Raw genomic sequence first — 14,764 nt, 5'->3', positions numbered from 1 at the left:
CCAGATTCTTCATATCCTCTAAGCGCGTTGATGCCTCGCTTAGCGGATGACACTCGCTAAGCGCATTGAGCTCGCTGAGCGAGACATCAACTTTAACACTTCTTCAAAATAACTTCTTTTTGCCTGAAATTGAAGAGAAATTGACATTAATTCCATACATAAGGCTTCTATTGGGCATAGATAAAAACAAAGCAAAATTTATTTACAATCCTACAAAAGGAACCATAAATTAGGGAAAATATATACATTTTGTAAAAATTTTCTATACAAAAGTTAGTCGTATAAGATGACTAACACTAAGCGCCCAGTCTAATTTTCAGTTTTATTTTCTGCTTTTTAATTTGAATAAATTCCTGTCTAATCTTGAGTTTTGATTCTTTTGTATTGCAGATGGCTTCCCGTAAGAGAAAAGCCATAGCTTCAGTGTCTCAGGCCTGATATGATAGATCAAGATTTATATCACAACAAGCTTGGGACCGTTACTCAGATAATGTGCTTGCCAGGAACATTCTGCCAGAAAGAAATGTCAAGTTGTATATCAATGAGTTTGATGATTTTAGAAGAGAATTGATTAGAAGAAACTGGCATAAATAGCTAACCAACTTGACTGAGGGAAGCATTGATGTGGCAATTGTGAAGGAATTTTATGCAAATCTATATGTCCCTAAGGACAAAGAACCAAAGCAAGTAAGGGTTCGAGGGCACCTGATAAAATTTTATGCTGATTCCCTCAACACCTTTTTGGAGACTCTAGTGGTCGTGGAGCAAAGGGGGATCTTGCCCTCTTACTCCAAGTTTGCTAGATTAAGGCTTGATCCTCAAGAGCTTGCAGCCCGGTTGTGTCTCCCTGGGAGAGGATTTGTACTTAATGTCGAGGGTCTGTCATGGAAGCTCTTGAGGAAAGATCTTACTACTCTAGCCCAAACCTGGAGTGTTCTATCTTATTCTAACTTGGCCCCGACATCCCATACTTCTAATCTTAATCTGGATAGGGACAAGTTAGTCTACGGGCTTGTAATAAAGATGAACATGAACTTAGGATCACTTATTTTTGGTCAGATTTCACTCATTGCTCAATCCAACTCCTCGCGGCTTGGATTTCCAGCCCTGATTACTGCCTTGTGCATGGCCCGAGGAGTCACCTCAGATTCTCTTACCTTCGAGTCACTCGGCCTAGCCATTCATTTGGCCTATATTAAGAAGAATTGTTGGAACCTTGATGACCTTTTGTTCACTTTTCCAGGGACCCAGAAATCTAGGGCTAGAAGATCTGAGGCCCCATCTCCTTCAGCTGCCCCTGCTCCCCCTACTTCGGCTCCCTCTACTTCTGCTCTTCCTTCACCACCAGCAACTCCAGTTCTTCTAGGTCCCTCTGCTCAGACCTTAGAGCCTTTGATCTCTTTGTTGCAAAGCCTGCATTAGGGCCAACTCCTAATCATGCAGAGTTTGCAGGATATGGTCCAGCAGCGGCTACTTATGAGCGAGGAGGAGTTTTTGCAGAAGGTGGCCTGGCCAAGAGTCCATCCTTTTCCTTTGGGAGGGGGTGAGGCCTCTGCAGCCCCAGAGCCTCAGTTGGACTAGGAGGATGACATTCTAGAGGCCTTAGAGCCCATTTCGTCGGAGCCTTTCATTGTTGAGACTAGTCAAGCCATTCCACAAGAGGGTGTTGCAGCAGTTACCCCACAGGTGACTCCGCAACCTCCACCAGTGCCTACCACTTCAGCACTGGACCTGTCATATCCTCAGCTTGAGCCATCTGCACCAGTGCTAGACTTGCCTCTTTCTCAAGATTCACCTGCAGGCACTACTGTGTTGGACCTGGATGATTATGCCATGGACTCTGCACAAGATCATTAACAGGATCGGGATTTTTATTTCCCTGCTTTTTGAACAATTTTAATATTATCTCATCTTTAGTACATTTTATAATTTAGATTTATGTTTATATTTCAGCTTTTAAATTTCAATTTATATTTTTTATTTTGGTTGATAGCTTGTACAAAGCTTGATTGAATAGTGCACTTATATTATCGAGTGGTTTGATGCTTGATTTTGAAATTTAGTGTTTGCTGATTGGTTTGAAGTGATCAATTGAATGATGTGAGTGAATTGAAATGTGTAGATCATATGCCTTGAATGAGCATGCAATCATTAGAAGAGAAAGAACATAGAATTAGGATCATGACTGGAAATGTTAGTCAGTTTGACAATTTGATTGTGAAGGTACTCATTAGCCACACCCCGGTGAAAGTGTGATCGTTAATTGTGAGAGAACAACTAATATTGAGTAATGATTTTTTGCATGAATCTCTGACTATGGAATGAATGCGTGAAATTGAAGATGATGAAGGCCATGTTTTGATTGAAGATAGCCACTTAGCTAAAAAGCTTACCTTGTGCATGATTGATTTATCCCTTGCACCCATTTCGAGCTGAAAGTATGATTGTTTGATTAAACCTTGAGCCTATACAATTTATCTCCTTCTACCTTGTCTTAGGTTGTAGGTGAGCATCATTCATAAAAGGAAATTTTGGTTCAAAGTAAATTTGCCCAAATTTGGGGAAATTATGGGTTGAAAGCTTGTAATGGTAAGAAAAGAGCAACACACACAGGCATCTAATAAGCAGCAAGTATTTTAAAAAAAAAATGTAAGTATAAAATAAAAGTGTGTGATTCTATTTAAGAAAAAGAAAAACTAACTGCGGAAAGGCAAGTAATAGAGCTGGAATATAAAGAAAAAGGTTGATTTATGGATGAATGCTCTCTTAGAACCTAATTTATTGCATCCTAGAAAAACCATGAATTGATTGCAGCCCAGCCTCGTTACAAGCCTAGTAAAGTCCTTCGGATTTAGTTTGTGTGTTCTTGACTGTATGGCATGAGATGAATTGCAAAGATTGAGACTTATGTTGGTTGTTGATTGATGGATAACCTAAACACTTGTGCTTGAGTGAAACAGTGATCGTGAGGCTTTGGGTGATGATCCTTCCTTGATATCTTTCATTCTTACTAGCTTATTTCAGTCGTGTTTCTTAATAATCATGTTCATATCTTTTAAAAGCTGCATGTCTTGTGAGAAGCTGTGATTGAAGCATTGTATGCCATTAATTTCATGTGATTGAATTCTTTGGAGCAAACACCTTGTGAATAACCCCTGTGATTTTGTCTCTTGAGGACAAGGGAGTTGTTCTTTCTCTGCTTGAGGACAAGCAAAATTGTAAATTTGGGGGAGTTTGTTAGTCGTCTTATACAAATAACTTTTGTATAGAAAACTTTTACAAAATGTATATATTTTCCCCAACTTATGGTTCTTTTTGTAGGATTGTAAATAAATTTTGCTTTGTTTTTATATGTGCTCAATAGAAGCCTTGTGTATGGAATTAATGTCGGTTTCTCTTCAATTTCAGGCAAAAAGAAGTTATTTTGAAGAAGTGCTAAAGTTGATGTCTCGCTAAGCGAGCTCAATGTGTTTAGCGAGTGTGATGTGCTAAGCGAGGCATCAATGCGCTTAGCGGATAGGAGGAATCTAGAAGGGAATCTATCACGCAGGCACACGCTCAGCACGTCATCAGCTCGCTCAGCGAGTCGTTTGTCACCTTCTAGGCTTAGCGCGAGTTTGGCACTAAGCGGAAATTCACTTACTCATGCTGAGCGCGAGAATGGCGCTAAGTGCGATGTCGAGGTCAGTAAGCCCTTTTTAAGCCTGACTTGCAGAGAATAAGAGAGAGGTCTGAATAGGTCAAAAGAGAGTGCGGTGATTTATTTTTTATTATGTCGGGATCATAAAGTTGTTCAATTAAGCTAAGTTCAACAAGAGACATCTGCGAACAAAGTTTAATTAGGATTAGTCTAAACTCACGAGACATCGGTGTTTAGTACTTGAGCCTTCAGCATAGAACACAAAAACATCTTTAATTAGAGAAACATCCTTAATTGCATCAATTTGCCTAGTAAGAGGACCCAACGCCTTTAGATATCTATTTTCACACTTACTTGCTCACATTTATTGCTTTGTAATTAGAATAGAACATACTTTTACTTTCATTCACAATCATGATTACCATTTGCAAATGCCTACTTATTGAACAAACTTTTACCAAATGAACTAGTTCCCTGAGTTCGATAATCGGTTCGCACCATTTTAATTACTTACTTGATGATCCGGTGCACTTGCCGATAGATTTCACATCCACACAAACAAGTAGTACCCCGGAGTGCAAGAAACACTGATCTACGAATGACCCTTCTTATTTGAATTCTACCTCTTCAAGTCTCCATCATCCCGATCTCTCTTTACGAGGTTGCCTGTCCAAAGAAAATAGAACCTCTTCTAGTTCAAGGTTGGAATCCTCAAATCAATCAAAATATGATTTATAGTTCACTATTCTTATGATAAGCAGTTATGTCTTGTTCATGACATTAGAAATATGAGAATGAAAATAAGAAAATAGAACATCTACGGCAGATTTTATACCCCAAATCATTTATACTTATGAAACTAAGCTGGCAAACCCCTCTTTAATGGAACAAAGGGGATCCGTAGGGCGGACTCACTCACAAACTGGATAGGTAGCTTGGAATTCTAGTGCTAGTTCAGTTCCATTGGGGAAGGAAAGCAAGAAATTACGATTGCCCATTAGTAAGGGTAGGCGGAATAAAGGCATGTGCATTTAATATTTATGATATCGGAGTAGCAGCTGTTAGGAGTTAGCACGAATGAGATTTTTTGCGGTTCTCTCTCTTTTCCCTTATTCATGGGTAAGTTTTAGAGGGGAGAAGACAACTTCCAAATTCTCCGAGAAAGGAAACTAGTGTGCTCTTTAATGGAAGAATGCACAGTTTGGACAAAAAGGCTCTTTTTTGGACAAATGGACAGTTAATCCATTAGTTATGTGAAAGAAGGGCTTGTTTGCAACGGGAAATGGCATAGGTTTTTCTCAGATGTGGGATTATCGGTCTTTACTGTATTGCTAAGAGTTAGCACAGGATTGGTAGGTGAGACATCAATTGAATTAACGACAAGGATATGATTTTATTAAAAAAGGCTATCCAATTGGCTAAGGGACATAGCTAAGGAAAAACTTTTATCCAACTCATCAAAGATGTCCAGAAGGAACTGCAAGAGATGAGACAATTTTTTTCACTAAAGGATCGAAGTATCCGTAATAGGATGAATAAAGACTTACCTTTGAAAGCCTGCCGTAAAGCTTTCCTTTTGTCCACTCCAGTCTCTACCTGTTACAAGTCCATGTTTAACCAGACATCTCTCTTATATATGTTAGGACCAAACTCAACTGATTTAACTCAAACAATCACGACTTCTTCAATGGGTGAAGAAGTCAAACTCTCTTTCTTCATTCAATATCTATCTAGCCTGCTAACGATGCTCTTTCTTATGTTATTTACCCTTCATTACTTCCACGGCTTTGAGTGAAGCTCCTCGCTTTCAGCCTATTGGAACTAAAGGAGCTTTAGACTCTAGTTAGATAGCTTTCTATTCAAGTCTATCTCCCAAAAGGCAGCCATGTTGTCATACCCTAATTTCGTCCGGGGACCTTTGCTTGTTTGGTCCTTGTAAGGTGCTTGGCACCCATCATTAGGCAATTTGTGAAATTCCGGGACGTGCCGGAAAACAAAAGAAAACATTGATGCACAATCCGTAAGGTTCCGTGACACCCCTGAAATCAAATGGAAGCATCGTTGCAAAATTAGTGAGGTTCCGTAACATTTCGTAAGTCAAAAGGGGGATGATTATGTAATCCACAAGGTTCCGTAACATTACGGAAAGAAAACAAGTATCGTTACGAAATTTGTAAGTTTCCGTAGCTTTACGAAAAAAAGAATCACCAAAAAAAAGGCAGGGGTGTACTTAGTAAAAATGGGGGTGCAAATAGAAACCAGGCCCACTTGGGCCCTCCAGAAGACTCCTTCAGAAGACTGTTGCTTCTGGAGGAAGCAACCCTGCTCGCCTGGGCGAGCTGGGTGGCAAGCTTCTCCCCCAATTTTCTATAAATAGGGGGAGAAGTGAAGTGGAAAAGGGTTCAGCCCCTTAGGCACTTCTCTCTCTTTCGAATTTGCTTGGAAAAATTGTTTCCGTGAAGAAAATCTAAGCCGAGGCGCTTCCGAAACGTTTTCGTAACGTTTCCGTAAGGAATTTCGCGAAGGTTTCGACCGTTCTTCGACGTTCTTCATCCGTTCTTCATCGTTCTTCGATCTTCAACGGGTAAGTACCTCGAACCAAGCTTTTCGATTCATTCTATGTACCCGTGGTGGTCCACATTGTGTTTTGTGTATTTTTATTCTCGTTTTATTTACTTTTTATACCCCCTTTTGACGTGCTTAAGCCATTTTATTTAAGTCATTTCTCGCTTAACCTAAAAATAAAATAAATTTCCACCGATCGTTTGAATTGTATTATCCGTTAACTTCGGTTAAAATGAATTCCGACCGTTCGGTCGTGCCGTAACCACGCTGGAAATCAAAAAGTGGTAAAATAATAATATAATAATAAAAAATACCTTTTAGTAAAATAAAGCGAAAAATCAATTGGACGTTTTATCTTTGGGATTTCTCATTCTTAATCGAATTGACTAATAACTAAGGTGAAACTAAGGCTAAAATCAACTCGCCTAGTCAAGCTCGTCCATAAAAATAGGTTTTTGAAGTTTGTCATTTCAATTTATTACTAAGTAAAATGGATCATTTTCAAGGTCCAACGCCTTAAAATTATCACCTCTTAAGTAAAAAAGAAATCACTTGATAAAGAAAGAACTACGTAGGTCTGATTTCCCCATCGCAATTGAGGAATACGTAGGAGCAAAGGAAAACACCCTTGTCGACCACAAAAAGAGTAAAAATATAAAAAGGGTATAAAGGATATAAAGACATAAAAAGGGAACATAAAAAATCAAAGTCATGTTTGCAGATTCGATTAAAGGCTGCCGTCCCTTGGGACGGACGTGTGGGGTGCTAATACCTTCCCCGTGCGTAAATACAACTCCCGAACCTTTCACTTAAAAGTTCGTAGATCGCGTCTTTTCCGGTTTTTCCGACGTTTTCCTCAAATAAACGTTGGTGGCGACTCCGCGCGTATTCCTTTCGTGGAACACGCATCCCGCGAGTCACGCGTCGCCCTCCCGCCGAAGGGTAGGTTGCGACAGTTGGCGACTCCACTGGGGACAGTTTTTAGAGAGTTAGGCCATTTAATCTTGTGCAATGTTTTACTGTGACTTACTCCTTTGTTGGGTTTCCCTTCATTATGTTGTTGTATATATAACTCATTGATGTTTTTTTTGTGCATTTTTAAGTGTACGCTTGAGGTAAATATTTATTCATTTGATACACACAAACACTAACATTCTTTGCACACACGGTGAGTTGAAAAAGGGCCCTATACCCGGGTTCGTGGGAACATAAGGAGTGGAGGTGAATCCGTGATCATGCTAGGTCTCCGACTTGCTTGATTACAGTGAACCCTCATCTAGAGTTTTTCTCTTTGAAAACATATTGTTGCTTGTAGTCCCTACTGCTGCAGTATGTTCTTCGAAGGGGATGATACCTCTAGAAACCATCAAGAGAGATATGACTACCTTGGGGGTTATTACTAAAATCCTAGTTAGTTCCCTCCCATATAGGTCCCTTTAAATAGGGGCACGGAGCAAACACACTGCGTGCCATTTTTCACACTGCCATGCATAAGTATCATATACCCTTTTGCTTATATTTGTTTGTGAGTATTGTCATACTATGTACATTTCCGTGTTGCGCCTTTCGCATTTGCATCGCACATGGGTTCTGTCTTGATCCCCTCTGTAAACAAACCAATGAAGGGTCAGTGTCACCATTTTAAATACATACGTTGGGGAACTTTGCTACCCCTAGACGTTGTATCTAAGAAGGAGACAGTTTCTCGGGCTCCCGTATTCGTAAATTGCATCCGTGTCATATGCATTTCTTCATGCATTCATCCATTCCACCCATGATAGATGTCGGAGTTTTGATTCGCACTAGATTTTATTTCACTTTAGTAAAACATGGGATCAAGTCAAAAGCATCCGCTTAAAAAGAGGTTCAATCAAGTCAAAATCAAGAGCTTAGAGGTCACTAGTTTACGAGAGTTGGGGCAATTAATGGGTCAACTTCAACGGCAAGCCTTCCGCAAAGCCTATGGTAAGATTTGGGACCTAGCTAGGGTAGAAGTCTCCATGGAACCGATTGCATCCCTTTCCCGGTATTATGACCAGCCCCTAAGGTGCTTCACATTTGAGGACTTCCAGCTAGTGCCGACTGTGAAAGAGTTTGAAGAAATCCTGGGATGCCCACTGGGAGGAAGGAAGCCATATCTTTTCTCTGGGTTCTATCCCTCCACGACAAGAGTTGCCAAGGTAGTGAAAATTTCAGCACAAGAGTTGGACCGTGTAAAGCAAAACAGAAATGGAGTAGTCGAAGTACCAAGGAAGTGTTTGGAGGAAAGGGCAAAGGCCTTGGCAAAATCAAGGCGAATGGGCTTCTTTTATTGACATCTTGGCGCTTTTGATCTTTGGAGGTGTCCTCTTTCCAAATATGGAAGGGTTAGTGGACCTAGCAGTGATTGACGCTTTTCTCGCCTTTCATCATGGCAAGGAAAGCCCGGTCGTCGCCATTTTGGCCATGCATGACACGTTCGATCAGAGATGTGAAAAGAGCGGCGCAAGAATTGTTTGTTGTACACCAGCTCTTTATGTGTGGCTGGTTTCGCACCTTTTTCTCCAAGAAGGTAGGCCCGTCTATCCGCTACAAGGTCACTGCTCGTGCGTCGAAAAAAGAAAGACGAATTGGGACCAACTCTTGGCTAGCATAGAGGGGCGTCTGTTAATTGGTTCCCTCGCTAGAAGGAAGGAAGAATCAGGATTCTATCTTCATGCGAAGGATTTCCAAATGTTCCCTTAATGGGAACAAGGGGTTGTATAAATTATAATCATGTCCTCACCATAAGACAGCTTGGCTACCCCATGAGAGGAGCGCCATTAGACGAAAGCATCACGCCTTTCATTACACGGGGTTTCAGTGACCCCAATGCAAAGGTACTCCAAGGAGTTCGCAAGGCATGTGATGCGGTGTGAAGAAAGGACAGAGAGCTTAGGGGAAGCAGTAATGGGATCATCGGCGACTATCATAAGTGGCTGAGAGTCCGGACACAAGGATTGGATTGGCTCCCAAATCTAAAGACTGTGAGAGACGATGAGGTTAAAGCTTCGGAAGAAAGTGATGAGGTACAAGCCCTAAAGGCAGAGCTTGAAAGAGCCCGGGTAGTCAAAGAGAAGTTCAAGTCTATAGCCATCAAAGTCTGAAGAGAGTATGATGAACTAAGGGACGTCAATATGGCCACCGCTAAAGCCTTGGAACGAGAAACCAAGAAGGCCCGAAAGGAAGAACACAACCAAAACAAAGTTTTGAGGGGCTTTATAGGGCAGCAATAGTGAGCTCAAGCTCCGAAGAGGTGAAAGGAATCATCACGGGTCAAAGGCATGATCTTGAAGGACGAGCTAAAGGCTTGCCTTAGGTCGAAAAGAAATTTGTCCCAACAGTTAAGCGAGATTGAAGGGAATATGTGGGCCATCATCGATGAGTGCAAAGAGAAGCTAAATCTAGCAGCGACTCACGAGCAAAGGCTAGAGGATGAGTACGCCAAGATATCAGCAGAAAGGGAAGCAAGGGAAAGGGTAGTTGATTCATTGCACCAAGAGGCAACAATGTGGATGGATCAATTTGCTCTTACTTTGAACAGGAGTCAAGAACTTCCCCGATTGCTAACCAAGGCCAAAGCAATGGCGGACACCTACTCCGCCCCCGAGGAGATCCACAGACTTCTCAGCTATTGTCAGCATATGATAGACTTAATGGACCATATGATTAGAAACTACTAGGAAGTTTGTATTGTCGCTCAGATCTTGACTAGTTATAACTTTTTGAATAAGATGAATTTATCCCACGTTTTTACTCCAAAAATCAGTGCGAATCAAGTCACTCCCGCATTTTATCTCTAGCATGCATTGTATGTTGGTCTCGTCCTTTGTCACGGGAAGCCGGAAGGTCCATATCACCTTCTTAACTGTACACATAGGGCACTGCGCCCCCAAATGCACAAGTAAGAAGAGATAATTTTTCGGGCTCTCGTGTCCGTAAATGCATTCATATCATGCATCGCATAAACATCTCTTCATGGCATCATAATGAACATATTGTTCCTGCATTTGTCTGTTATCATATTACAGCCTCACATTTTGCATGAGTCATGGCATCATCATGCATATGCGTTCAACAAACTTTTTGATCTGCAAAATTGCATACCATTTGTTTTCATGTTTGCTCATCCTTGCATTTTCCTCTACAAAACAAAAACAAAAAAGGGGAAGCGTGAAACTTCACACTACATTCTTAGTTGCATGTGTTAGGCACCATGAGCCAACCATGTTGGGATCATAAACCCATTTCTAAAAAAAAAAAAAAACACACAACAACAAAACAAAATAATTGAACATGGTACCTAATGCATGGTTCACTAGGAAATGGTGTTTCTTCGGGCATCTCAATTTCATAATTACATTTTCCATGCATAGCTTAAAGTATGCCCGAGTCATTCATCCCTATGAGATGTTGTTGAAGTATTGGCGATCAGAATTGCCATTCCTTGGATTATAGGGTTGAACCAAGATCATGCTTTTACAAAAAGGTTCATCAAGTCAAGTTGAAATATGGAAGTAACCGTCTTGCAAAATTGGGGCAAAAGATGAATCGAGTCACATCACTGCTTCGTCTACTGCCAAACATATTTAGGATTGTTGATGTCCTTGTTACTTCCAGTTTCACCTTGACAAAGATGTCATGGATCATGTTGAAAATCTAAATTGATTCAACCCCATATCCTGCGTAAAAATTCGCAATACTTCAACTGTACATCATTCGCATACATCCATGCTTTTCATTGGTTGCATTGCTCATTGCATTCTTTCCTTGAAAAATAAAATAAAATAAAATAAAATGAACTTAATCATTGTTATAAAAAAGAAAAGGACACGCTTTACGGCACCCTTACCGAACTCGTGCTAGAGCTAGAGTAATGGGTGAAGCAGAGGAGGTGCAAGAGAAGATGAAAGCCGACATGGAGGCCATGAAAGAGCAAATGGCCACAATGATGGAGGCCATGATGAGCATGAAGAAGATAATGGAAGCCAATGCGGTTATAGTTGCCGCTACTAGCGCTGTCGCTAAGGTGAACCCGATGCTCCCATCTGGCCTCAAGCAAATGAATCATCCAACCTCAAATATGGTAGGCAAAGATTTAGGAAGTACGGATGACCCCATGATGTGCAAATTCAAAACAAGCACGCCTTCCCGCCATATGGCTTGCCTCCCAAACTATACACCACCCAATGTGGCGTACATTCCCAATGAGGATGTCAATAACTCCACTCCCATACTCATTAAGAGCCAACAACCTCAATCTGATCATGCACATGTCTCTCGACCCATGGAGGAGACACATGGAATGCCCCACCACAATCTAGCCGACTTCGAGCCTTGCCTCGGATATGCCACTGAAGGGCAAGCAGTTGGTGGTATACCCCTGCAAAACACTTTGGAGGGCTCTCAGTGTCACCCACAACCACAACCCTCACATTCCACAGCGGTTAAAAACCCTCATGCTATGGCAGAAATGGGAAAGAGGAAAGGCTCAGGGCCATTGAAGGAGGTAAAGATTATGCCTTTGTTAACCTAGAAGAGTTGTTCCTAGTACCCAATATCATCACCCCTCCCAAGTTCAAGGTGCTGGACTTTGACAAGTACAAGGGGACTACTTGCCCCAAGAACCATCCAAAGATGTATTGTAAGGACCTAATGGTTGCCTTCGTTAGGCAGTATCAGTACTATTCTGATATGGTTCCGAATAGGATGCAACTACAGAACATGTGCAAAAAGGGAGACGATAATCGTGATGGTAGACACATTATCGGTACTCTACTATGAAAAGATGGTGGGCTGCGCACCCTCAAAGCTTTGCAGATTTGGTCTTCGCCAGTGAAAGGATCAATGTGGGTCCGAAAAGAGGCAAATTTGATCATCCTACTAGGACGACTGAGAAAACTGGGGCAAATAAAGAGGGTGAGAAAGAGGGAGAAACCCATGCTGTGACTGCCATTCCTATACGGCCAAGTTTCCCACCAACCCAACAATGTCATTACTCAGCCAATAACAAACCTCCTTACCCACCACCCAGTTATCCACAAAGGCCATCCCTAAATCAACCACAAAGCCTGTCTACCGCACTTCCAATGACGAAGACCACCTTTAGCACAAACCAAAAAACACCAACAAAAAGGAATTTTGCAGCAAAAAGCCTGTAGGGTTCACCCCAAATTCCGTTGTCATATGCTAAACTTGATCCCATATCCACTCGATAATTCAATGGTAGCCATAACCCCAACCAAGGTTCCTCAACCTCCATTTTTCTAAGGATACGACTCGAACGCAACGTGTGCTTATCATGGAGGAGCCCCTGGGCATTCCATTGAGCATTGTATGACCCCAAAGCATAAAGTGTGAAGTCTAATTGATACGGGCTGGCTGAAATTTGAGGAGAATCGTGTGTAAATCCTGACATTGACAAGAGATGCCACACATGGGGCAATTTTGAAAGTTGTTGTTAGATGTCTCTAATGACTCATCAGGAATTTCAAGTGCAAGCCATTGGTCAGTTTGCTCAAGCGACCTGTGCTCCTGAGTTTGGACTTCCAAGACTGTTCAATAAGAGATTACTCGTCTTGCACGTTGGTGGGGTTGCCGTAAAACAACGAGTAAAGTTCAAAACAAATAAGTTCCAAAATAAAAAAAGGGGTTCAAAAAGAAAAATGGCATTTGATTGACTGTGTTTTCAAGTAAAAATATAGACGTTCATGTGGCCTCATTTTATCATGCCGGAAAGTTTGTCTTCTTAGAGAAGCGAGTTGTCAAGAATAGGATGTTGGACAAATGGCCTCAGTTATCTAAAGAAAGGTGGGGGGGGGGGGGTTGAATTAAGATGCAAAGACTATTCCCCAATTAAACTATCACTCTTTCTTTTTGGATTAACAATGCACCCTTAACATGAATTACTCAAAAGACAATTCAAAATAAACTTCTTTGAAGAAAAAAGATAAATAGCAATAAATAAAAGAAGTTTAAGGGAAGAGAGGAATGCAAACTTGATTTATACTGATTCGGCCACTTCCCGTACCTACGTCCAGTCCTCAAGCAACCCACTTGAGATTTTTCACTCTCTTTGTAAAACTCCTTTTACAAAGCCTGAACCACACAGGGACAACCCTTCCCTTGTGTTCAGGAATCCTTTACAACAAGAGACCCACGGTCTCTTAATCCCTTTTTAGAAATAAGAAGAAGAGAAGAAGAAATCTCTCTTAAAAGGGATAGATTGTACAATGAAGACCAGTCAAAATTCCTTATTGAATATGCAAGTGGTTGACCAAGGAATCTTTTTGAGAGGATAAGACAGTTCAGTTCAGAAAAACTCTTAATCTTTTGAGAGGATAAACTTTTTGGGCAATAAAAGCTCTCTTTGAATTCGTGTTTCCAAGTCACATATAAATAGACCTTTGATGGCCATTCATAAACCATTTGAATAGATGTGACTCTTGGAAATTATTTTCCGAAAATCCCCTCTGGTAATCGATTACAAGACTTGTGTAAACGATTACAGGTTTTAAAAATTTGAATTAAAACATTTTCAACTGCTGGTAATCGATTACCAGAGAGCAAATCTCAATTTGAAATGATAGAATTCTTTGGTCAAACCTTTTGTTTTTCAATTTGGAAACTTCTTCCTAAGATTCTAGAGATCAACTTGATCATATATCTTGATTTCTTGTCTCGAATAAAACTTAGAAGCACTTGATCCTTCGGCATCATCAAAACATCAAAACATCTTGCTTCTACATAGGAGTCATTTGACTTAATCCATCAACTGAAAAAATCCTTCAACTATTTCTCGTCCTTGGAAAATTCTTTTTGCAAGAATCAACTGCTTCTTTCATTCTTCCTCACTACGAGGCTATGAAAACAAGACAACGATTGGTACCTCAAAGCCTTACACTGGGGCAATGAGGGGCATCGTGCATGAGCCTCAAGTGAACCTAGGGGCAGATTAGAAGTTCTCACCCAATAGGTTCCCTCCTACAAGGTCATGACGAAAGACAACGATTGGTACCTCAAAGCCTTACACTGGGGCAATGAGGGGCACCGTGCATGAGCCTCAAGTGAACATAAGGGCCGATCAAAAGTTCTCACCCATCGATGTTTTCAACAAAAAAAGGGAGACAAACCCTAGGATTTCAATGGATTGATTAAACATCAAACGACTCCATTGCCGTCACTCCAAAATGGTCAAATGACTAAATCAAACAAAACACACACTCTGAGGGAGTTCTCGGAGAGATTTGCAAAAGATAGGATAAGGTTGCATGGACTATCACCTCTTTCAAAAGGACAGTCAATTTGTGTTTTCCAAAAAAAATCAAATCAAAATCAAAATCACAAAATAGGGAAAGAATGTCATGAACATTGTACAATTTTCCATAACATTGCATTATTGCATACAAAGCCTGCATTTACTGCATTTCAAGATGAAGGTTGCATACATTTGCATCCCCAAAAAATCATCATGTTCATATTAGTTAATAAGTGAATAGATGAGAGGCCCTCTCAAAGAGTCAACCTCTTGCTTTCTTGTAA

The sequence above is a fragment of the Glycine soja genome, chromosome 17 (genome assembly GCF_004193775.1).
Source record: "Glycine soja cultivar W05 chromosome 17, ASM419377v2, whole genome shotgun sequence".
Lineage (NCBI taxonomy): Eukaryota > Viridiplantae > Streptophyta > Magnoliopsida > Fabales > Fabaceae > Glycine > Glycine soja.
Note: the sequence above shows the minus strand (reverse complement) of the source record.